The sequence below is a fragment of the Schistocerca nitens genome, chromosome 2, assembly GCF_023898315.1.
Source record: "Schistocerca nitens isolate TAMUIC-IGC-003100 chromosome 2, iqSchNite1.1, whole genome shotgun sequence".
Classification (NCBI taxonomy): domain Eukaryota; kingdom Metazoa; phylum Arthropoda; class Insecta; order Orthoptera; family Acrididae; genus Schistocerca; species Schistocerca nitens.
Window position 1 is genome coordinate 798328732 of NC_064615.1, and position 26582 is coordinate 798355313.

At 44.5% G+C, this 26582-nt stretch overlaps 1 protein-coding gene and 1 non-coding gene across 3 annotated transcripts in view; both read left to right on the forward strand.

Moving 5' to 3' along the window:
• LOC126237058 (annulin) overlaps positions 1-26582 on the forward strand; it is a 495746-nt gene that overhangs the window by 336669 nt on the left and 132495 nt on the right. The gene's annotated exons all lie outside the window — the stretch shown is intronic.
• Trnaa-cgc (transfer RNA alanine (anticodon CGC)) lies at positions 26101-26173 on the forward strand. The gene has a single exon. It is a non-coding gene; the product is annotated as a tRNA-Ala (tRNA).

Consider the following 26582-nt stretch of genomic DNA (forward strand, 5'->3'; position numbering starts at 1 on the left):
AAATAGGAAGCTGTGTTGCCTTCACATTTGACAGCTGCCGAACGTGTGACACAGTGCGAGGTTGGTTGAGGGATATTTGAGAGGGGATGGGGAGAACAGAAATTGGATGTACGGCTGGACTCTTCAGAGCTACTTGCTAGAAGGTGTTTGGAGCCATGTAAGCAAAGAACGTTGCACCGTGTTTATTTTCCAGTGTTGACAGTGTGGAATCTGGAGGAAGGGGCAGGCGCCCGCGCTTTAACACGAGCGTAAACAAACAGCGGCACGGTGATCGAGGAGCGATGTTACTCTCCCGTGCCATCAGTGCTTACGGATGTAATACACGACCCACTACCGGGAAGCCACAGCTGTATAAAACTGTGTTCCTCTTTGGATACCGATCTCACTGCACTAGGATTATACTGACTGAGAATACTTAGGCGTTATAAACTTCGTCTTCTAATGTAAGTTCCTTCAGTTGTTTCTTCTGGTTTTCTACACTACCCTTGTATACTCCCTGGATAGCAGCGAAACAGACGTGTATAACATATTGAACGAAATATTAATTCAAAATTTAACATTTTCGGTATGCGTTACGAATAAATGCATTTCAAACACACTGCTTAAATTTATTTCTTCGTCTCTGGTTCATATTTAAGAACGGAAAAATAATAAAGAGCGTTGCTTCAGAATCATGTAATTATTTGAAATACATTAGAGTGCGTGACTATTAAGCGTGCCCGTACAGTTCGTTTTGAGTTTGCGCCTCCACACATCAGTAGAACGTTTCGCCATATGCAAAGCAAATAAATCTTGTCAAATTGTAATAATAGCATCATCTTTTGATTAAATATTCTCATTTCGAAAGAGTATGTATATACTGAAGCACGTGAGCGCAGAATTGCTTTAGTACCAGACATCTAATGCAGGAGACGAGGAAAATATTGAAGTCATATTGCATACTAGAAGACAACGTGATACTAAGCCTATTCAGCGTTGGTTACGCTGTTTCAAAAAGATGTATCTGGCGAAGACCCTTACCTACGCCGTTAAAGAAATAAACCGAAGAAAAATGAGAAAGAGATAGCGATGGGAGGGGAAACAAATATTTATAGAGACTCTGCAGGCCTTGACAAATTATACAGTTATAACAGCAGTTAGTGCTTATCAGTTATCACTGAAGCTCTGCATTTCAGAAGAATATAATCGACAATGTAGTCGATAAGTAATGAAATTCAGTTACATCGCATCACCTTTTAATGATCGGACAATTTTAATGATCAGCATCTCATAGAAATCGGCGTCATCAGAGACAGGGATCTAACTCGGCAGGACAAAGTTGGGGAAGCAAATCACGATGTTTATGTTGCAGGAACCATCCTGACACTCACTTGTAAGAGTTTATTAATCTTAGCAACAAGGAGACGCCAATCCTTCTACTCCCAGCAACGTGTGTATCACCTACATTATTAACAAAACGTTCTGTTCTAAGACAGGACTCATACGGAAGAAGAACGTGTAAGATACATTTGTATATAGATACTACAGGCATTTCTTGATAGAAATGAGTAATCTTTGTGGTGGTGTGTTTCATACAGTAGCAGTACACTGCACTAACACAGAGAGTCAAACCTTTTCTTGTACTAGCCGGCCCGAGCGGACGAGCTGTTCCAGGCGCTTCAGTCTGGAACCGCGCGATCGCTACGGTCACAGAATCGAATCCTGCCTCGGGCATGGATTTGTGTGATGTCCTTAGGTTGGTTAGGTTTAAGTAGTTCTAAGTTCTAGGGGACTGATGACCTCAGAAGTTAAGTCCCATAGTGCTCAGAGCCATTTGAACCATTTTTTTTCTTGTAGTAAAATTTATTAGGATTTTTAGCTTCGGTAGTTCGCAGTGAGTCTGCTTCTTTTCGGAGGGCATACGGCCTCCTTCCATCTTCTGCCGGTGTCTCGCAGTCCGCTTCCTTACACAGTGTGCTTCAGGAGGAATAGAAAATGTCTTAGCTGGTGGCAGTATAGATTAATCCGAACAAAACACTGCATATGACTTATGTCCAAGCTTTTTGGTTACAGAGACACAGCTTTTAGAATGTCAACTAAACAAATGTTCACACGAAGTCTTAAGTAAAGGCAAATTATTAGAATTAAAGCTGAATTTTATAAATTCCATCTCTGACTTCAGTGACTTTCGAGTTGTACTGACGACACCGCATGTAGCTCTTCTGAAGTTGTATGTGAAATATAGGAATGGGAAGGGAAAAAAAGTGTGGGAAATACAACCGCGAAAGTTGAAAATATGACGGGTCAGGACTCGCCCGTGGGTTTAATGCTTCTCAAGAGTGATTTTATCTTTTTTTTTCATTTTCTTCATCATTGTTCTCGGTATTTGGTCTGGGCGGACATCATGTGACACCTCTTCAACTTCATCGTCGAATATTTTACTCACTTTCTTTTGTTACACAGTGCATCCAGCCCTCTGACCGAATACGCTGCGCTACTGTGACCCCGTCCGGTTCGGCTATCCGGACACAGTACCTGACCGACCCAAATTTCCAACTCGTCGCACGCTGCAGTGCAGCTTCCATCGTCCATTAACCCCCTACTCTCAAATTATTGATTCCTGTAGGAGTTCGGACGATATTAGTGCATCCACTCTGAAGAAAATGTCATGAAGCCGTCACGCTATCACAGAGAAACACAAGTAGTGTCTGTTCTGTCGGTCATGTCCGGTTAGGTTTAGATGACGTGTCGCCTGGCAACTAAAATGTGCAGGGGCCCCGTGATGCTGGAAGAACGTACCCATCGTTGTAGCCAAAGGGACCTCTTCCAATAACGCTGGAAACACGCTTTCAAGAGAAGTCTAGATAATGGGATCCTTTAAGACTATGCGGTAACAAAGCAGCATAATCAGCTGATCGTCTGTTATACCAGACATTTACAACGAAACGTTCCTGAGACGTACTTCGATACACCGGCGCTTCACCAGAAGACTGGAAGAGTGTATGCCTTCCGAAAGTCGCAGACTCGGTGTGAACTTCCACGAATCTCGAGAACAGTATCGCACCCCGTGAAAAAGTTTCATTTTTCCTTGTCTTTTTCATCCAAGTATTATTTACAGTTCCAGCGATATAGCGGCTATGCTTTAAAAGCTGACGGAGAGTGAAATAGTTAGATAGGAGTAATCAGTTCAAAAATGGCTCTGAGCACTATGCGACTTAACTTCTGCGGTCATGAGTCGCCTAGAACTTATAACTAATTAAACCTAACTAACCTAAGGACATCACACATCCATGCCCGAGGCAGGATTCGAACCTGCGACTGTAGCGCCTTTAACCGCTTGGCCACCACGGCCGGCGAGTAATCAGTAACCTGTAGAAACAGAACGTTATTAAAAGACTATCAAGTAGTTATTTGATTTGCTTCGCGTTTGAATGCCACATCACCGCCATAAGACGTATTTGTCTGTGTTTTACACGGTGTGTTAGCAGCAAGCAGTTGTGCTGTTTTTCGCAGACGATGTATGTGGCATAGCTTGTTGTGTCGCGTAGTTGTATTTCAATTGCAATCCACCATTCTGTAAAAGACGATCTGTAATTAGTCATCTGCAGTTGCTACATTTTCTTTTGGTTTCCTTAGTGTTCAACAGTGCTGTAATGTTTGACGCAGCAGAGCTGATAAGCGTGGCGTGTAGCCCGTGGCTGTATAGTCTGGATCCAGTGTCAAATAAACAACAACAGTAACAACAAAAATGATAATAACAAATAAAAAAACCGAGAGGTTATATCTGTCCTACTACGTTGAGGGTGTAGACGTTTCGTGTTGATTTGTGTTACGCACCTTCAGGTGAATTTCTTCTGCTGCAGTCCGGTCCACGCGCCTTCCTGTTAAAAATGAATAACGTTCTTCTTCAGCAAAAGCTGTAGCAGAACCAAGAGCATTATACGAATCCAACGAGTGTAACAAATGTTTTTCAGTATCCGGTTAACGGAGCGATTAATTGAAAGGTAATTGGTGAGTGAAAACTTCGACATATTGGCACTTGTTTGATACAGAAACACTGCCAAGCCCGTTCTAAATTTAAGTTTTGGTTTAAGCACTCACACGCAGTCATAGTCAATCGTAATAGCCAGTTTGTGGTATCAAACCAAACCTAATAACAGAAAGGATTACAAACCGGATTATCTGTGACAGAATGCTCGTTCAAATATTATACAATCTGACCGCTACTGATGTTTAGTTTGCGGTCACTGCCTGTATCATCCACCACGCGGATTTTGGTTATTCAGAAGTCACAGTTTGCATATTAAAATCGGAATTTCATATGTTCGTTTTTTCCCACTCGTCCACACTCACTTTCCGGCACTCCACGGTCAAGTTTTCATCAGTATTCCGCAAAATTATCACGCCTGTTCAGCGCTCCTTATATCCGCATCCGAACATGATGATGGCTGAGTTCCGAACTGAATTCTTTAGACTTCATGAAGCCATTCTTTAGCCCACAAAATACGGACAAATGTACTGCCCTTTAATTGGATGATACTCGTCCTAGCCAATCCGATATTAGTATTAAACCGCTCAATCCTGTAACTTTTATCTTTGACCAATCGCAGCTTAATAGCTCTTACGAACAATTCACTAAGTGAACAAATTTAGAAACTGCACAACTATCAAAATAACTCTCTCGTAACAGAATTATTGTAAAATGTTTGTTATTTCCCCTGTTCCATAAACCGGCTAGCTGCATTTTACAAGTACCCCTGAGTATGGTTGACACTCTCTGCACGCGTCCGCAGCTCGTGGTGCAGCGGCTAGCGTTGCTGACTCTGGATCACGGGTTCCGGGTTCAAGTGCCGGGCCAGGCGGAGATTCTCTCCGCCCGGGGATTGGGTGTTTCTGTTGTCCTTCACATCTCATCATCATTCGGGAAGTGCCAAGATTGGAAATGGAAAGCTTTAGAACTTGTACGGGCTTCATTTATTATCTTACGTTACATTCACATCCTCATTCACATTAGTAAACAAATAGAATTGACAATAATTACCGAAACTCGTAATAGTCACAATTGGTTAGTTTTGTTTCCAAAATATAACTACGTACTATTTCATAGTAAGCAAGACGGTGACACCTTTCGGCCACAGCCGAAACTATTTGCAGCTAGCTACTGGATCAAAGCGCATGTGTCATGCGATAACCATGACACTCATCTGTCTGCTCGCTTTCGTCGCTTACTTACATACGCGCGATGCAAGGCACTATGCCTCATATTACATTCCCATTCGATAACTTACTTTGATGCTGATGGATACAGCAAAGATGAAAGTATATAAAACTTTCCGTTAGTGTCCACTGCTTTATGCGTAATCCGCTCCATTGAGAACAGAGTCGATTTTAGTAGGCGGTAAATAACACACATACCCTCGGATAATAGAGATGTAAAGTCTCCACCCGCAGAATCTCCAGCATCTCTTTTATCTTAGAATTTATCACATTTACTTTTTGTCTGGTTTGCCGCGTGGAGTGGCCGCGCGGTTAGAGTCGCCATGTCACGGATTACGTGGTCCCTCCCGCCGGTGCCGGCCGGAGTGGCGGTGCGGTTCTAGGCCTACAGTCTAGAGCCGAGCGACCGCTACAGTCGCAGGTTCGAATCCTGCCTCGGGCATGGATGTGTGTGACGTCCTTAGGTTAATGGTTCAAATGGCTCTGAGCACTGCTGTGGTCATAAGTCCCCTAGAACTTAGAACTACTGAAACCTAACTAACCTAAGGACATCACACACATCCATGCCCGAGGCAGGATTCGAACCTGCGACCGTAGCGGTCGTGCGGTTCCAGACTGTAGCGCCTTTAACCGCTCGGCCACTCCGGCCGGCGATGTCCTTAGGTTAGTTAGGTTTAATTAGTTCTAAGTTCTAGGCGACTAATGACCTCAGAAGTTAAGTCGCATAGTGCTCAGAGCCATTTTTGAACCACCCGCTGGAGGTTCGAGTCCTCCAAATGGTTCAAATCGCTCTGAGCACGATGGGACTTAACATCTATGGTCATCAGTCCCCTAGAACTTAGAACTACTTAAACCGAACTAACCTAAGGACAGCACACAACACCCAGTCATTACGAGGCAGAGAAAATCCCTGACCCCGCCGGGAATCGAACCCGGGAACCCGGGCGTGGGAAGCGAGAACGCTACCGCACGACCACGAGCTGCGGACTCGAGTCCTCCCTCGGGCATGGGTGTGTGTGGTGTTCTTAGCATAAGTTAGTTTAAGTAGTGTGTAAGTGTAGGAACGATGACCCCAGCAGTTTGGTCCTTTAGAAATTCACACACATACGAACATTTTGGGACTTTTTTCTTACACATTGATCGCTATGAAGGCATAAAGTAATTGCTATCAGATGTCTCTCTATCAATAAAACGATTAATGATATTCATGTTTTTATATCGTCTGTCGGACATTGGCAGTAGAAAGGAGTTTAAATCGACTGGAACTCTGCAATACAACAGTACAAAAGGAACACACTGCCCAGCGGAACCAGTCACAGTCCACTTCAGTAATGTCATTCAAAGCGTTTCGAATCTTGGTCTTGTTACGATGTACACGTCCCAGATATTCTGGTTTTGTGTTCCTATAAGCGATGTCGCGATGCTGTTTTGACAGCTGTTTTATGTATTTCATAGCTCCGGCGGCGCGTTGTTTCCCAGTGATAGACAAAGACTGACACACAATAATATTGTCACTGAACAGTGGATTCATGTAGGGGACATGTAACTGAAGACCATTTATGGAACGGCGAACGCTTTGTGCGAAAGTATTGATTTAGAAGATGATTACTGTGACGTACACTCCGTTGTGTCTATTGGTGCAGATATTTAAATGTATACTAAGTGTACCACCAATATAAGTCGCCTCTAGTCGCAATTTCAATGCCTGAAAATCGCCTCCGGAAATTGCATATTGCGAGAACTAATCTCTTCTCCTGCATAATTTGTCTTTAAAGTAGCCTTTTCTGCTATAATTGTATTTTGTTTACTTGAAACGTCTCCGTAATATTTTACATTTAATCAGAGGATATATTGCAAAGAAAGTAAATTTTCAAGTGGTAACCTTCTTTGGAGGACCAGAGCGTACCTTTCTCAGGAAGTTCACGGCTCCTGAGTTTCTAACGGATATATACTTGATGAATAGCTGTGGAAAATTGTTCGTCTAACTGTTGGAAATTGGAAGTTAATGTGGAGTAACTCGCAACCTCCTCTGGTAATGCTGCGCAGACAAGCCGCTACAAAATTGTGTGTGTGTGTGTGTGTGTGCGGCACAGAGCGCCTGGTGTTCATCGGAGAGGATAATTCACGGGCCGCCGCTAAGTGGACGAGACCACTTCGCTAACGGCAGTAACTTCGCGTTGTTCGCGCCTGTTTCAAAGACCACCGACGGTTCAGATGAATCGAATGCAAGACACGAAAAGGAGTACACATCTGGTGAGGAATCAAATGTTATCTAAGATCTCGATTGCGCATCACAAAATACGATGCTCTGAAGTAAGGAGTACCTTTCTCATAATAATTTAGGTTTTCAGAAAAGTACTCTCAGAAGGAGCTTCTTAGGTTTTTTTTTTTTTGTATAGGAAGCAATGCAGAAAGAAATTGTACCCATTCCTTAACTTCACTCGAAAAGCCTCCGTAATTAATATTCTCTAGTCGTTACTTGTAATATACTTGTTGTGGATGGCTGATAAATGGATGAAGGTGTATAGTAAGGTAACTTGTGAAGAGAAATTAAATTTTGATTGTTTATTGTTTATAGTAGGGTCAAGATATTTTTGCTTATGAAGCAATCTCTCTTCGTTTTCATTCAGATAAACTCATCAACATTAGAGACCATTCAAAGAACGTTACAGGTGTTGAGCCATGTAGCATAGAACATCAGAGTGTATGAGACTATAATGCACTATCCTGTATATACACTCCTGGAAATGGAAAAAAAGAACACATTGACACCGGTGTGTCAGACCCACCATACTTGCTCCGGACACTGCGAGAGGGCTGTACAAGCAATGATCACACGCACGGCACAGCGGACACACCAGGAGCCGCGGTGTTGGCGCAGCATTTGTGCACCGCCGCCGTCAGTGTCAGCCAGTTTGCCGTGGCATACGGAGCTCCATCGCAGTCTTTAACACTGGTAGCATGCCGCGACAGCGTGGACGTGAACCGTATGTGCAGTTGACGGACTTTGAGCGAGGGCGTATAGTGGGCATGCGGGAGGCCGGGTGGACGTACCGCCGAATTGCTCAACACGTGGGGCGTGAGGTCTCCACAGTACATCGATGTTGTCGCCAGTGGTCGGCGGAAGGTGCACGTGCCCGTCGACCTGGGACCGGACCGCAGCGACGCACGGATGCACGCCAAGACCGTAGGATCCTACGCAGTGCCGTAGGGGACCGCACCGCCACTTCCCAGCAAATTAGGGACACTGTTGCTCCTGGTGTATCGGCGAGGACCATTCGCAACCGTCTCCATGAAGCTGGGCTACGGTCCCGCACACCGTTAGGCCGTCTTCCGCTCACGCCCTAACATCGTGCAGCCCGCCTCCAGTGGTGTCGCGACAGGCGTGAATGGAGGGACGAATGGAGACGTGTCGTCTTCAGCGATGAGAGTCGCTTCTGCCTTGGTGCCAATGATGGTCGTATGCGTGTTTGGCGCCGTGCAGGTGAGCGCCACAATCAGGACTGCATACGACCGAGGCACACAGGGCCAACACCCGGCATCATGGTGTGGGGAGCGATCTCCTACACTGGCCGTACACCACTGGTGATCGTCGAGGGGACACTGAATAGTGCACGGTACATCCAAACCGTCATCGAACCCATCGTTCTACGATTCCTAGACCGGCAAGGGAACTTGCTGTTCCAACAGGACAATGCACGTCCGCATGTATCCCGTGCCACCCAACGTGCTCTAGAAGGTGTAAGTCAACTACCCTGGCCAGCAAGATCTCCGGATCTGTCCCCCATTGAGCATGTTTGGGACTGGATGAAGCGTCGTCTCACGCGGTCTGCACGTCCAGCACGAACGCTGGTCCAACTGAGGCGCCAGGTGGAAATGGCATGGCAAGCCGTTCCACAGGACTACATCCAGCATCTCTACGATCGTCTCCATGGGAGAATAGCAGCCTGCATTGCTGCGAAAGGTGGATATACACTGTACTAGTGCCGACATTGTGCATGCTCTGTTGCCTGTGTCTATGTGCCTGTGGTTCTGTCAGTGTGATCATGTGATGTATCTGACCCCAGGAATGTGTCAATAAAGTTTCCCCTTCCTGGGACAATGAATTCACGGTGTTCTTTTTTCAATTTCCAGGAGTGTATTATACTGTCCTGTATTCAGATAAAACAAAATCCAGATGTCCTAAATCGAGAGTATATTTGTTGAATATGATCTTAGCTTCATGGTATTATTACCACAAGTCAGCCAGTTGTCCTTTTCCATCATTTTCGGTTTTCTGATTTGTGGGAAAATGTCTTTTGTGAAATAATCGTTTCTAAATTACGTATTCTTATGAATATTCGCGCAGTCATGTTTCACCATTGTAAGTGCCTTAAGGTCCTGATCGTTTGTTTATTGGTCGGCATCTCTCCATTGCATTCTTACAGATTGAAAAGTTAAAATGTTTGATTCGACAGTTTCGCATGGATTGGATGCTTTATCTGGGCCTCGAAGGGAATCCGCCTCTTTCCCTACTAAAAATCGTTATCAAAGAAAACAAGAAGAGCTGCGAGCTCCTATGGAGAATGGATAGGGCAGGCAAGCGGTCGTGTCATACACAAAAGTACACCTTGCTGGTACTCGCCATCCGTTACGTAGTGAAGCCACTAGAAACCCATAAAAGGAGATGTGGATTTGGACGCTGCCCCTAATATATGCGAGTCCAGTGCCTTAACGACTACGCCACCTCACACTGATACACTCTTACAGAATTTTAGAGACTTTTTAAGTTCACCTCTGCTGGTTATAATTGGCCTTCTTCCTATCACTTTATTAGAGTTTACCGGTACGTTAGCTGTCGGAATCCATTATCAATGTGGCTCTTTCCGTGAGGAGCTATGTTGCGCCCTTGTTCCGAAGCTAACAATGTGAATCATGTCTTAAGATGGAGGCAGCGCTATAACAAGACTCAGAAAACGAAACAGGCTTTTTTAAAACAAGGTCAAATTATTAATAACCACGAATTTAAAAAATAAAAGTTGTATCTATTACTTCTGAACAAATCTCTTTGTGCTAATATTCTGTGCCAGCCTGCTGTCCAACAACATACAGATTACCAGAATCTCTCTTAATTAGATTACTTGAAAGTTATGTTGAATAGGTACTTATGATTCGCTTAGCATTTTTTATAATATCCTTCACCCCGCCTCTCGATCTTCTCCCACCGCTTCGTCAACAGATGCATAAACGGAACCAGACGACGGCATTATTACGGTCACGCAAGTATTTCGTCTCCGCTCTCAATAAATCGTATTCACTTACGGCATACAAATGTTTACTGTGCTGTTCATTCGTTCCACAACATATTTCGAAACGATCCGTTGCCGTATGTGCGTTGTCATGGAGTGCAAGTTCTCCTGGACCACAAAAAAAAAAAAAAAAAAAAAAAAAAAAAAAAGAGAGAGAGAGAGAGGGAGAGAGAGAGAGAGAAATGAAGCTAAGAGTTTAACGCAGACAACCTTGTGCGTAGGGCAACCATAGCTGTGAGTATTCACCTTGGGTTTTAATAAACTGCTTCAGCTGTATTTAATCCTTTATTTTTAGATCACTACCGATTTCATGACACTAAAGGCCACATCTTCAGGTGAACATCCGTATAACAATAAACGTGATATGATAATTTTTCTAAAATGATTTTAAGGTGTTTAATTTTTTTAAAAACTTTTAAAAACTTTTACATGAGGAAATTAAAGTATTTGTATTCACGAAACTAAAACTTTAGAGCTAGAAAACTCGTAACTTCGCACTTTCTCGCTGTATTTTTTGTACTTTTTACTTCTTACCGTCAGCTGCCGCGTCCCCTGTTAGCGATTGCTTACAGACCAGTGAGGCGGTAAGTGCAGTACTCACGAGCCACTTTTCCGCCAGTTAGCTTTACTGACAGTTAGGACATCCCTCCATTTTGTTGCAATCATTTCCTGGTTTTTCATGCTAGCCACAAATTGGGTCTTAATAGTTTTTATTTTTTTTTCTTCTTACCAGTGAATCACTATGGTACAAATATTTAATTTTCTCATGTAAAAGTTTTTAATAGTTTTTAGAGAAATTTGAAAACCCTTTAAATAATTTTAGGAAATTATCGTATCAGTGGATATCTCAGGACTGCAGTTTTTTCCGATTTATTGTGATACAAATGTTCACTTGAAGATGTGGCTTTTGGTGCCATGAAATTGGTAGTGATACAAAAATAAAGGACGAGATACAGCTGAAGCGGTCTTCTGATACCCAAGATGTTTAGAACTTGACGTCCCGTCGACAACGAGATCGTTAGCGATGGAGCAACAGCTCAGATTAGACAAAGGTAGAAGGAGGGGGAGGGATATCAGCCGTACTCTTTTGAACGGAACCATCCCGGCATTTGTATTAAGCGATTTAGGGAAATTACGGGAAACCCTAATCTGGATGACAAGATTTGAACGTTCGTCCTCCTGAATGGGATACCAGTATGCCGACCACCGCTCTGTGTGTCTAGGACTATAGAGGATTAATCACTGTTGCCTCATTCGTAAATGAGGAACTATAGAACTGCTTAATGATTTCAGCTCCTAAAGTTTAGATTCCGGAAAGAAACAAGTAAAAGTAGCGAGTTTTCGGTTGTCTAGGATGGGGTGCCGCAAGGTTCGGTCTTGGGTACTCTGCTGCTCTTAATATATATTAATGACTTTCCATTCTATATTCACGAAGATGCAAAGCTGGTCCTTTTTGACGATGATACAAGTATCGCTATCACACCCAACAGACAAGAATTAACTGGTGAAATTGTAAACGATGTTTTTCAGAAAATCATTAAGTGGTTCTCTGCAAATGGGCTCTCATTAAACTTTGACAAAACACAGAATATACAGTTCCACACAGTAAATGGAGTGACACCATTAATAAATATACACTTTGATCAGAAATCGGAAGCTAAGGTAGAATATTCAAAATTTCTAGGTGTATGCATTGATGAGGGGTTGAACTGGAAAAAACACACTGAGGGTCTGCTGAAACGTTTGAGTTCAGCTACTTATGCTATTAGCGTCATTGCAAATTTTGGAGATATACATCTGAGTAAATTAGCTTACCACGCCTATTTTCATTCTCTTCTTTCGTATGGCATCATATTGTGGGGTAACTCATCATTGAGTAAAAGAGTGTTCATTGCACAAAAGCGTGCAATCAGAATAATTGCTGGAGCTCATCCAAGATCATCCTGCAGACACTTATTTAAAGAGCTAGAAATCTTCACTGTAGCTTCACAATATATATATTCACTTATGAAATTTGTTATTAGCAATCCGAACGAATTCAAAAGTAATAGCAGTGTACATGGCTACAACACTAGGAGAAAGGATGATCTTCACTACTCAAGGTTAAATCTAACTTTGGCTCAGAAGGGGGTAAATTATGCTGCCACAAAAGTCTTTGGTCACTTACCTAATAGCATCAAAAGTCTGACAGATAGCCATATAGCATTTAAAAGGAAATTAAAAGAATTTCTTAATGACAAGTCCTTCTACTCATTAGATGAATTTTTGGATATAGTAAGTGGGTAATTTCCCCAACACCCACAAAAAAAATTAAAAATATTGAGTGTCATGTAATATTTTGTGTAATGTAATATCTTGTATAGACACCTTTTATTAACCTGACACGTTCCATATCATTACGAGGTTTCGTCTTCATGATCTATGGAACAAGTACTAATCTAATCTAAGGAACATTCAGTAGGTCTGCGAAAGAGCGAATTTTCCCTGCCGGGAGTACCATCACTCAGAGATGTGGATTGCCACAAGAAGTGGAGCATCATAGGTGCCGCCCTGATGAGTCTGAGATGCAAGGTGGTCATCTTTGAGAGGAGTCTCGGCAAGCCCCCGGCGTGTCGCAAGAGTGTGAGTACGGCCAAGTCGGTCACGGCTGCCCTCGGCACTCGCCCGGCCCCCGACCTTGGGTCAGGAAGCCTTCGGCCAGCGTCACCGCCCTACTGCGTCTCGGAATCACACGGCCGCCTGCGTGATCTGAATCTGTTCTCGCCGTCAGTCGAAGCCGTATCTGGCACCCGTTCCGTTTATTACGTCTCGAGCAAGTTGCAGTGTATCTTACACTCCCATCTTCAGTGCACTGCAAACGTTGCTTATGTTTTTAAATGTTCGCAGTGCGGAAAAGCACTCTTCAGCCTTCTGAAACCAGCTCTCTCTCTCTCTCTCACACACACACATACATCTGCCAGCTTTCTCACAAGACTGCTTGCTGGGGCATACCTTGACAAGGTGGAAGTTTTTTTTTTTTCCTTCATTGAATTTCGATTTCCCCCGAAGGGGGCGGGCTGGCAGCAGTTTAGTACGCTGGTCTTCAGCCTACAGAATTTATGAAATATAAGAAGAAACAATAAAAGCAGGCGATAAAACGGTGACTTATATTGTAAAACAGCGGAAAATTGTGGAAAGTTAAAACATAAAACAAAGGGGTTGGCGATGCTAATAAAATACACAGAAAGCAGACAGGTAAAATAGACACACAATTAAAAAAGCATGGCGACAGTCTGGTTTCTGTTCGCAAGAGATATAAAAACCACACCCAGCGACAGTACGATGTCCGTTCGCAACACTTCGGAAAAGACGCACTACACTTAACAATCTCTGGAAACATTGCACTAAAAAGTCGGCACGAAGATGACATCACACACCACAGCCATGGGCAGATGGCGGTGGGGAGGGGGGGGGGGACCTGGACAGATGAGGGGAAAGGTGGAAGAAGCCGGATCTCAGCTTATTTATGGAACACCCAAAAGTTGTTTTGGGATTATGGTTCAAATGGCTCTGAGCACTATACGACTTATCTTCTGAGGTCATCAGTTGCCTAGAACTTACAACTAATTAAACCTAACTAACCTAAGGACATCACACACATCCATGCCCGAGGCAGGATTCGAACCTGCGACCGTAGCGGTCGCTCGGTTCCCGACTGTAGCGCCTAGAACCGCACGGCCACTCCGGCCGGCTTGGGATTATGTTTACAAACCGCAGTTCATAATTCTCTAATAGCGATGGATGCTGAATTCATGCTTCAAGATTAGTGCTCGATCAATGTTTTATTTATACGCCTTATTTCATATGACTTATCAACGACGTACGGCTATAAAGTTTGTCATTATCTGTACTGAAACTTTTCAAACAACAGATAAGTAATATCAATGTAAAGAAAGTATGTATAACTGCAATAACAAATTTTTTAAATGATATCGCTTTGGTCATTTGATCGTTCTTTCGTTCCCTTTTAGACACCATCGTAGTTTCATCTCTATCGGCTCTTTCAAAGCATTGTTATCTTTTGGTAATTAGACATATTCCATGTCGTAGCACATGTCAAGAAGACCGCATGCAACATCTCACCATACAGGGAACACCACGGCAGTGCCAGTCATAATTTGTAAAATCAACATTACCTCCCAATTTAAAACCAGTCCATGCCTCAAACCTGGCATCCTTATGCACACATTTAATAGCTAGCATGGTATGAAGTGTCAGCGATGAAATATATCTCTAACTATGCCAGGTTTGCGAGACAGACTGTTTTTGATTGGGTAATGTAATACTGCTTTGGCATGATGTTCGTTGTACGGTGGGATGTTGCACGTGACGTTCTTGACGTCTGCTACGACATGATATATGTGTAATTAGCATATGATAGTAGTGAACCATTTGAAAGTGGTAATAGACCTGAAGTTGTAATGGTGTCCAAAAGAGTAGACAAATAGCGAAAATTTTACTAGTTTGGCGATTCTAAATGGTTGTGTCTCCCAAAAGTAGGAAAGTCTTCGACTAAAAAATAATTCAACTTAAGGTAGTTTCATAATCGAAAAGAACTAGCGGCTATGGAAGACATAAACAGCCTCTCATATTTATCTTTGCCATTTAAGCTTACCTGTCGAGTAGTTTTCGCTAGTATTGCTGTTAAGTGCCACAATCTTTGGGAAGCATCACACCCCTGAAACTCTTTCGTAAATTAATTTTTTTTTTAAACACTGACCTACAGAATTTCCCCTGACAAAGACAACTCGAACTTAATCTATTCATTTATTACTCACATTATACAATCCCAACGCAATCTGACAGCTATACATTGACAACATGACTTTCCTTAGTTAACACAAAAGAATGGCCCTGAATTGCAAGAAATCCTAACAATAATACAAATCCATGAAAAATGAAATAAAAGAAATATAAAAATACCTCCAACTTTGTTAATTGTCTAAACTCATTTCAATTACGAATCCCGATATTGGAAGCCCCATTCTTTTTTATATGTCACTTACCTCACAGAAAATCTTCATAACACGAACTACAGCAATTACAACGAGTAGTAACAACAGCCAGCTAAATAAAAAGATTCTAACCACTGTAGACTATAACTATTCGGAGGCATTTGGTTAGCAAATGAAAGACTTTGTTGAAGAGGAAACAACGTATTTAGAAAATTTTACCTTGATCAAGTGACATCCAGTTCCAAAAATTATGTAGTTGTCATTAATTCCACTGCCCAAACATGATCAACTATACATCCATCCTCAAACATTTCCTTGCGTATTTTCTTGTAAACACATCACTTCACCTCACTTTACAATGCATGTCCTACCAACACAGAATCTCCACTAAGAATATCATGTCCATACACTTCCCTATCCACTCGCTAAACTGCCAGTCCGTCCAACGACAGAATCTCTTGCCGAGGGTGCAGAGCGCTGTCGGCGATTTTAACACAGTCTATAGCGCTGCCAACATACAGATAGGTTACTTATATCCTGTAAGGCGGAGGGAAGGGGCTCGAATCCCAAATCGGGCATGGTGTGGCCTTTAAATATGCCCTCGCGGTGTGTGTCTCTTCCAAATATTTCGGACTGTAACTGGGGTTTGTACACTTGAATCGATCATAAAATATCTTAAGTTCCCTACGTGGGGGATATTTAGAAAAAAAAAGCGGCTGAAGAAAATTCTCACTTCACAGGAAAAGGAGATGAATATTTAAGCGACAAGCTTCGAAACCGTAGACAAAACATTTTCTCATGCCACGCCTCGGTTCGACACCTCGTTACGCAAGTACGCCTGTGAGCAAGAAGAGTACAACACTGCTGTTTCTACACAGAGTGATGTCATCGCCTCTAGTAGTCCTGAAGTCCCAATGACCGAGAATCCGCCAGTCCGATGCGTCACCATGCAAAACTAGTCGCTAGTTAATATTCATCCGTTTACGTCGCTGCTGGCAAGGGCAAGGAGTGTATTTCTGCATTTCTCATTGGGAATGGAATACACGCGATTCTGTATCTGCACTCAGATTTACGTATCAGATTATGGGTGATGGTTTCCGGTACCAGCCACTCGCTTTACCTCTCATTTCAGAACAGGGCATCAGAAACAAAACGGATAGCCTAATGCTCTCTGTGGGTGCGCTAAGCTTGTCGACATTGTTGATGGCTGCTGCTGGCAAACAAAGAAAGGAACGAAGGTCAGAATTTAGCATACTATCGATAACAAGCACATTAGAAGTGAAAAAAAGTAGGAAGGTAATAATTTATCTGATGTAAATTGGAAGAGGACGGGGGAGAAAAGAAAGTAAAGGAAAGGAACTATTTATATCACCTGCATAGGGGCTTTATGTGAAATCAGCGGCGACAGGTGAAAATGCGTGCCAGACCGGGGCTGGAACCAAGGATCCCCCGCTTAATAGGCAGTTGCGTGCATCACGGACCCAGTGTTTATCGCAAATGTACGGCCGACCCACATTCTCGCCTAGAGCCACATATCCGCAGTCTTGCTCTATGTCCGAAAGAGTAGGCACCACGCTGGCATATAAATAATTTATCTTATTATAGACCAGGTGCGGATTCAAGAAGGGCCTGGAGAAGTTCCTCCCAACTCCTTTCAGATTTCGCTAGTACTGTTTATACATCAATTACTAATTTTTACAGCTAGCTTCTGGAGAATTAATTAGTGTCGGAGCTAACAATTTCCAAAATGGCAAAGAATTGTATAAATTACAAGCTAAATTCTACACGGGATACTTTTCAGCTGGTTGTGTGAGGAGTCTTCAAGTGGCTTGGCGTACGATGTGGCCCGTGCCACTCTTGCCAGGTAAAGGCGTACCTTGCCAGGCTGACCGAACCTGCCATCGGCAACAAATCTGAAACGATGCGTATATTCACATGTATAACTCGACGGACCACTGGAAGTTGGGTAGGGAAAGAGGTAAAGGGGAAGATTGTCCACTAAAGAATAAAACGACACACGGACTGACATCCCTAACGTAGGCGGAAACCACGTAAAAAAGGATAACCGTTTCCTCCTCCCTCCCCCTTTTGTGCGCCCACATAGCCGTAGTTTTCTGACGTGTGTCCACAGTCAAAATGCTAAGTGAAACACTGATGGTGGTGACTGCACACTTTGATTTTACATCCGCTAAAATGTGGCGTCACCGAAATTGCTAGAGTTTGTTGTCATAGTTCTTCTGTTGATTACATGACACATTCTCTTCTCATGAGAAAATGTATTTTCTATGTTTTCGAAGCTTGTCGCTTAAAAATTCATCTCCTTTTCCTGTGAAGTGAGAATTTTCTTCAGCCGCTTTTTTTTCTAAATATGCCCCACGCAGGGAACTTGCGATATTTTATGACTGATTCAAGTATACACTCCCTAGTTACAGTCCGAAATATCTGGAAGAGACACACATAGCTAGGGCATATTTAAAACCCACCCTTTCCCTCCACCTTACAGGATGTAAGTAGCCTGTTTGTATGTTGGCAGCGCTATAGACTGTTAAAATCGCCGACAGCGCTGTGCGCCCTCGGCCATAGATTCTGTCGTTGGACGGACTAGCAGTTAGCGAGTGGACAGGGAAGTGTATGGACATGATATTCTTAGTGGAGAATCTGTGTTGGTAGGACAATCATTGTAGAGTGAGATGAAATGATGTGTTTATAAGAAAATACGCAAGGAAATGTATGAGGATGGATCTACAGTTGATAGTGTTTGGGCAGTGGAATTAATGACAACTACATAATTTTTGGAACAGGATGTCACATGAGTACCGTCAATTGACAAAATAAACAACAACCAATCGTCTGGCAACTGGCTGACTGTTTTATTTTGTCAACTGAAAGCTGTTCAAATGCAACATTTCTCTGAATTTCAGTTTCGTAGATGTTATGGTTCAAAATGCCTCTGAGCACTATGGGACCTAACTGCTGTGGTCATCAGTCCCCTAGAACTTAGAACTACCTAAACCTAACTAACCTAAGGACATCACACACATCCATGCTCGAGGTAAGATTCGAACCTGCGACCTTAGCGGTCGCGCGGTTCCAGACTGTAGCGCCTAGAACCGCTCGGCCACCACGGCCGGCAGATATTATGGTAAAGCGATGTACTAAGTAATGACGAAAACATATTATTATTATTAAATTATTTTTTAATGTCTTGTTTTTATCATTATTAACAAGATAGCAACTGCTCGTATAGTGTAACGTACTGCGGCCTAGTTTGCGAGACGGGGAGTTGTGCTTCAACCAAATAGAATCCACGTGGTGGGTTAACGACCGTTGCCGTTACACTGGTGTGCCTACGATTGTTAGGTGGTTTTCCACACTCGTTTAGGTAAATGCTGACCAGTCTCCAGTGTCCGCTTCAGATAAACAGTTGGAACACAAAACTTCGTGGCAGATTAAAACTATGTGGTAGACCAGGAGTCCGCTGCACACTGCAACTATCATTCTGAAGTTAAAATGCGTACTATCACACAGAGAACAATCTTAACGCGATTCAAGACAGGTGGCGCTCACGGCAGCCCTTCTTCAGGTAAGTCAAGACTGATGCGACAGGAAGGGCATCCGGCGGCAGAGTTAACATAGAGAAAAAAATCCCAGAACTTGAGTACAGCAGAGACCGTCCTACACAGGGTGAACAGTAATGCAAAGAACCGAATTTAGAGTCGTAGGCGTCTGTGGCATGATAAAAAAGTGGATGACGGCAAGTAATATTTGCAGTGAGAGGGGCCGGGTTGGGGGGAGGGGGGAGGGAGCAGTAAGAGAATATGAATACTCTAACCCCCACCCCCTCCCGCCTTCCTCCAGAAGTAGTTCGTATAGCCATGCATTGTATAGACAGTGACAGTTTTTTTTTTTCAGTCATCAGTCTTCTGATTGTTTCGATGTGGCCCGCCACGAATTCATCTCCTCTGTCAACCTCTTCATCACAGAGTAACACTTTCAACCTCAGTTGTTTGCTATATGTATTCCAGTCTCTGTCTTCCTCTACAGTTTTTGCCCTCTTCAGCTCCATCTAGTACCATGGAAGTCATTCCCTGATGTCTTAACAGATGTCTCATCATCCTGTCCCTTCTGCTTGTCAATGTTTTCCACATTTTCCTTTCCTCTCCGATTCCGCTCAGAAGCTCTTCATTCATTACCTTACCAGTCCAACTAATTTTCAACATTCATCTGTAGCATCACATCTCAAATGCTTAGGTTCTCTTCTGTTCTACTTTCTCCATAGTCCATGTTTCACTACCATACAGTGCTGTGCTCCAAACGTACATTCTCAGAAATAATTTCTTCCTCAAACCAAGGTCTATGTTTGATACTAGTAGACTTCAATGCCCTTTTTGCCAGTGCTAGTCTGCTTTTGATGTCCTCCTTGCTCCATCCGTCATTGGTTATTTTGCTGCCTAGGTAGCAGAATTCCTTAACTCCATTTACTTCGTCGTCATCAATCCTGATGTTAAGTTTTCGCTGTCCTCATTTGTGCTACTTCTCATTACTTTCGTGTTTCTTCTATTCACTCTCAATCCATATTCTGTACTCATTGGACTGTTCATTCCATTCAGCACATCATGGGATTCTTTCTCACATTGTCTCAGGATAGCCATGTCATCAGCGAATCGTATCATTGATATGCTTTCACCTTGAATTTAAATCCACCCCTAAATCTTTCTTTTATTTCCATCATTGCTTCTTCGACTTAAAGATTGAACTGTAGGTGCGAAAGACTGGATCCCTGTCTTAAACCCTTTATACTCCCAGCACTTCGTTCTTGGTCCTCAACTCTTATCATTACCTCCTGGCTCTTGTGCATATTGTACACTACTGGCCATTAAATTGCTACACCACGAAGATGACGAGCTACAGACGCGAAATTTAACCAACAGGAAGAAGATGCTGTGAAATGCAAATGATTAGCTTTTCAGAGTATTCACACAAGGTTGGCGCCTGTGGCAACACCTTCAACGTGCTGACATGAGGAAAGTTTCCAACCGATTTCTCATACACAAACAGCAGTAGATCGGCGTTGCCTGGTGAAACGTTGTTGTGATGCCTCGTGTAAGGAGGAGAAATGCGTACCATCACGTTTCCGACTTTGATAAAGGTCGGATTGTAGCGTATCGCGATTGCGGTTTATCGTATCGCGATATTGCTGCTCGCATTGGTCGAGATTCAATGCTGTTAGCAGAATATGGAATCGGTGGGTACAGGAGCGTAATACGGAACGCCGTGCTGGATCCCAACGGCCTCGTATCACTAGCAGTCGAGATGACAGGCATCTTATCCGCATGGCTGTAACGGATCGGGCAGCCACCTCTAGATCCTTGAGTCAACAGATGGAGACGTTTGCAAGACAACAACCATCTGCACGAACAGTTCGACGACGTTTGCAGCAGCATGGACTATCAGCTCGGAGATCATGGCTGCGGTTACCTTTGACGCTGCATCACAGCGCCTGCGATGGTGTACTCAACGACGAACTTGGGTGCACGAATGGCAAAACGACATTTTTTCGGGTGAATTCAGGTTCTGTTTACAGCATCATGATGGTCCCATCCGTGTTTGGTGACATCGCGGTGAACGCACATTGGAAGCGTGTATTCGTCATCGCCATACATCGCCCGGCTTGAGGGTATGGGGTGCCATTGGTTGCACGTCTCGGTCACCTCTTGTTCGCATTGACGGCACTTTGAACAGTGGACGTTACATTTCAGATGTGTTACGACCCGTGGCTCTACCCTTCAGTCGATCCCTGCGAAACACTACATCTCAGCAGGATAATGCACGACCGCATGTTGCAGGTCCTGTACGGGCCTTTCTGGATACAGAAAATATTCGACAGCTGCCCTGGTCAGCACATTCTCCAGATCTCTCACCAATTGAAAACGTCTGGTCAATGGTGGCCGAGCAACTGGCCAGTCACAATACACCAGTCACTACTCTTGATGAACTGTGGTATCGTGTTGAAGCTAAATGGGCAGCTGTACCTGTACACACCATCCAAGCTCTGTTTGACTCAATGCCCAGGCGTATCAAGTCCGTTATTACGGCCAGAAGTGGTTATTCTGGGTACTGATTTCTCAGGATCTATGCACCCAAATTGCGTGAAAATGCAATGACATGTCAGTTCTAGTATAATATATTTGTCCAATGAATACCCGTTTATCATCTGCATTTCTTCTTTGTGTAGCAATTTTTATGGCCAGTAGTGTATATTACCCGTGTCTTCCTATAGCTTACGCCTATTTTTCTCAGAATTTCGTACGTCTTGCATCGTCTTACATTGTCGAACGCTTTTTCCAGGTCTACAAATCCTATGAACGTGTCTTGATTTTTCTTTGGATTTGTTACCATTATCAACCGCGACGTCAGAATGGCCTTTATTAAAGTGATACTGTTCGTCATCTAACACATCGTCAATTTTCTTTTCCATTCTTCAATACGGATCACTGTAAGGACTGAAAGCGTGAGTAAGGCAAAGATAGAGAAGGAATTTGGCCACCTCATCTTTCTCGGAGTCCGTTTAGGCAAACCATGGGAATCCTAAACAAGGATGGCCGATGGCCGAGGGAGTTCAAGGCCTGGCCTTCCTCCCCCCCCCCCCCCCCCTCCACTCTGAATGCGTCTAGGACTTAGTGCTGCAGATGAAGTGTGGCAGCATGTAAAGTCGTAAAACTCTCGCTAGTTCTCGATCATCAGAGTGACCGTAGTGCACTGCGCCTGGTGTATAATAAGAAAGCTGCCAGAGGCCCGTGTGTGGAGGAGAGATCGGCCGTGCAGGTAGGCGTGTGGTGCGGTGACAGCGTGCGAACGCGCCCCCGGCTATCGGGTGTGTCGCGGCCGCAGCCTGGGACCCGGTTTCCTCGGCGACCGCAGACCAGGAGACAGCTCCGGCGCTCGGGGCTCAGGTTTCGCCTTCGGGTCAGCCAGCCGCCTGTCTCCTCTCTCTCCCTGCACAAGAGATCGCCTTCACCTGCCGCCGTCCAGAAGTACTGCACGGTAACCCACAGGTGTGCAGCTGTTAAGCGAATAACAGAATTGTTCGTTAGAAACATCCGCTGCCGTGACAGTTTAAATTCGTACTAGCTGTTCAATTAGATTTAGCGTGTGCAGAAATTTCATTTCAGCTATTATTCGGCAGTGCATCTTCCGTCAGCTTCTGAGTGACCTGCCGGTCTGTAACACTCACATTCGTTACATCAAAGACCCGTCACTCCGTTTGCTGTCACAGAACACATACCGGCCAGAGATAATGATACGTTGCAGCGCTTTTTACCAACTGAATCTCTAATTGGACCCTGGAAACATGCTAGTATATCGATACATCATTAAGAGATGCACAGTAGCGACGTCTTTTCGAGCTGATGAAAGAAAGCGACAGGTTTTATGGATTGTCTGGATTAAAACTGTTATCTCCGTTAAATCCGCTGAACGAATGTCCACCGCACCCTTCACCACCGGGTCTCAGAACCATGAAGTCGAAGTTAGAATTTCGACATTGTCGTATAGCATAGACTGGCCAGGATAGGTTCAGTGCTCTGCTACTGCCAGCTTGTTGAGCTGTAAGAGCCGGTTTAACTTTGATGTTCCGTGCAGCTCTCAGCCGGCCGGGGTGGCCGAGCGGTTCTAGGCCCTACAGTCTGGAGCCACGCGACCGCTACGGTTGCAGGTTCGACTCCTGCCCCGGGCATGGATGTGTGTGATGTCCTAAGGTTAGTTAGGTTTAAGTAGTTCTAAGTTCTAGGGGACTGATGACCTTAGCAGAAGTAAAGTCCATAGTGGTCAGAGCCATATGAACCATTTTTTTTTAATCTCTCATGCTCTCTGCCCGATCTATGAAAGGCCACAGTTGCAGGGGTCTTGTAAAACCCAGCCTTTCCGGCCGCTCATGCTGACTGTTGAAGCAGCATGAATAAGGTCACTACCTGGAAAAGTTTATGATTGATGATGTAATTTATATTACCTTGTGACAACAGTGATGAATTCGTGGTTCAAAAATGGTTCAAATGGCTCTGAGCACTATGGGACTCAACTGCTGTGGTCATTAGTCCCCTAGAACTTAGAACTACTTAAACCTGACTAACCTAAGAACATCACACACATCCATACCCGAGGCAGGATTCGAACCTGCGACCGTAGCAGTCGCACGGTTCCGGACTGCGCGCCTAGAACCGCGAGACCACCGCGGCCGGCTGAATTCGTGGGTTGTATTATCTGACGCCATTGATTTTATAATTTCTAATATTGTACATGCTTTTATGAACCTGATGATGGTTTGCGGACCCAAACTGGTTTCACACATAAAGAAATTTCATCAGCAGCACATGGCGATAATCATGACGTTTTTCAAATATTACGCATGTGTTTGGTCATGTGGCGTGTCATACCTTTAGAGATCGTCCCAGAAATGTTGAATTCTTCTGTAGAAAACTCAACAATAAAGACGTTCCCAGTATGAAATTTCACTGTGCAGCGGAGTGTGTACTGGGAACCGAGCGAGGTGACGCAGTGGTTCGCACACTGGACTCGCATTCGGGAGGACGACGGTTCAATCCCGTCACCGACCATCCTGATTTAGCTTTTCCGTGATTTCCCTAAATCGTTTCAGACAAATGCCGGGATAGTCCCTTGGAAAGGGCACGGCCGATTTCCTTCCCCATCCTTCCTTAACCCGAGCTTGCACTCCGTCTCTAACGACCTCGTTGTCGACGGGACGTTATACACTACTCTCCTCCTCCTCCTGTGTACTGGAACTCGAACCTTTACCTTTCACAGGCAAATTCTATACAGACTGAGCTCTCCATGCACGACCCACAACCTCACAGCTTTATTAGCAGAAGTATCACGCTCCAGTTTTCCAAATTTCGTAGAAGTTGTTCTACCACATCGCTAGCCTAGTCCCAGTCCACCACACAATTTTAATCTCCCGCCAAGTTTTAAGAAGGGTGTAGTGAACAACAGACAGGGTCATTCCTGGAATCCCGAGAGCTGACGTTCCAATAAAAAATGTATTTGGCAGAGACGGATTCTACAGCTCTCTCCGGCGATCCACATGTAGATGGTTCAAATGGCTCTGAGCACTATGGGACTTAACATCTGAGGTCATCAGTCTCCTAGACATAGAACTACTTAAACCTAACTAATGTAAGGACATGACACACACCCATGCCCGACGCAGGATTCGAACCTGCGACCGTAGCAGTAGCACGGTTCCGGATTGACAAGCCTAGAACCGCGCGGCCACAGCGGCCGGCTGCATTTAGCTCACCCGTGGTCTTCTAAAAGCATGAAAATGCCAGAATGGCTCCTTAGCAAACAATCACGACACGCTTTCTGTCTTATCCTTCTCGATTCCAAGCTCCTGTTCCATTACTTTTCCTTCCTTTCATTCTAACGTATCCAGTTCGGTAGAAGGGCGCACCTCTTTAACGAAGGAGGGAGTAGTGCGTTAGCTGTTTGGGACCGGCTGGCGGTGATCGACCACTGGGGCTGAGCAGCATCACCAGCAGCGGCTCCTGCGACTCCTTTGTGCCGGCAGCCCGGCGGCTGCGGCCGGCTGATTGCCGATGGCGTCCGCAGCAGCGGTCATCGCCTGCCCGCCGCGGCCTTGAACCGCAGAGGCCCCCGACCGGCGCGCACCACCGGTGCTGCCTGCTGCCCTCGGTACCCTCTGGTCCTGCATGTGGCCCCCAAATTAAATGCTGCCTCTCACGTCCCACTCTAACCGCCACTCGAAACCGTCGTGCTAATTTTCTCTTACGAGTGGCTCGATGTTAATGGTTCTCCGCAATTGGGCAACAACTGAAATATCTCTGAAATTCGTGTAATAACTTAATAGAGTTTCCATAGAAACAGCTGCTTCAGTCACTTGATTGATCTAGGTGTTTTTTTTTTTCGCCTTGGAGCCTTGGATTCGGCAATGCTCGAATCATCTCTATACACTAAAGAGCCGAGGAAACTGGTACACCTGCCTTATTTTGTGTAGGGCCGCGCAGGAGTACCGCAACACGACATGACATGGACTCGACTAATGTCTGAAGTAGTGCTGGATGTAACTGACACCATGAATCATGCAGGGCTGTCCATAAATCGGTAAGAATACGAGGGAGCGAAAATCTCTTCTGAATAGCATGTTGCACGACATCCCATATATGCTTAATAATGTTCATATCTGGGGAACTTGGTAGCCAATGGAAGTGTTGAAACCCAGAAGAGTGTAGCCACTCTATAGCAATTCTGGTTGTGTGGGGTGTCGCATTGTCCTGCTGGAATTGCTCAAGCTCGTCGGAATGCACAATGGACATGAATGGATGCAGGTGATCAGACAGGATGCTTACGTACGTGTCACCTGACAGTGTATCAGGGGTCCCATAACACTCCAACTGCACACGTCCCACATCATTACAGAGCGTCCACCAGCTTGAACAGCTTCTGCTGACATGCAGGATCTATCGATTCCATATCCGTGCACGTCCATCCGCTCGACACAATTTGAAACGAGACTCGTCCGACCAGGCAACATGTTTCCAGTCATCAACAGTCCAATGTCTGTGTTGACGGGCCCAGGCTAGGCACCGAGCGAGGTGGCGCAGTGGTTAGCGCACTGGACTCGCATTCGGGAGGACGACGGTTCAATCCCGTCTCCGGCCATCCCGATTTAGGTTTTCCGTGATTTCCCTAAATCACTTCAGGCAAATGCCGGGATGGTTCCTTTGAAAGGGCACGGCCGATTTCCTTCCCCAAACTTCCCTCACCCGAGCTTGTGCTCCGTCTCTAATGACCTCGTTGGCGACGGGACGTTAAACACTAATCTCCTCCTCCAGGTCAGGCGTAAAACTTTGTGTCGTGCAGTCATCAAATGTACACGCTTGGACCTTCGGCTCCGAAAGCCTGTATCGATGATATTTCGTAGAAAGGTTCGGTTGCTGACATTTGTCGATGGCCCAGCATTGAAATCTGTAGCAATTTGCGGAAAGGTTTCACTTCTGTAACGTTGAATGTTTCTCTTTAGTCATCGTTGGTCCCGTTCGTGCAGGATCTTTTTACGGCAGCAGCGATG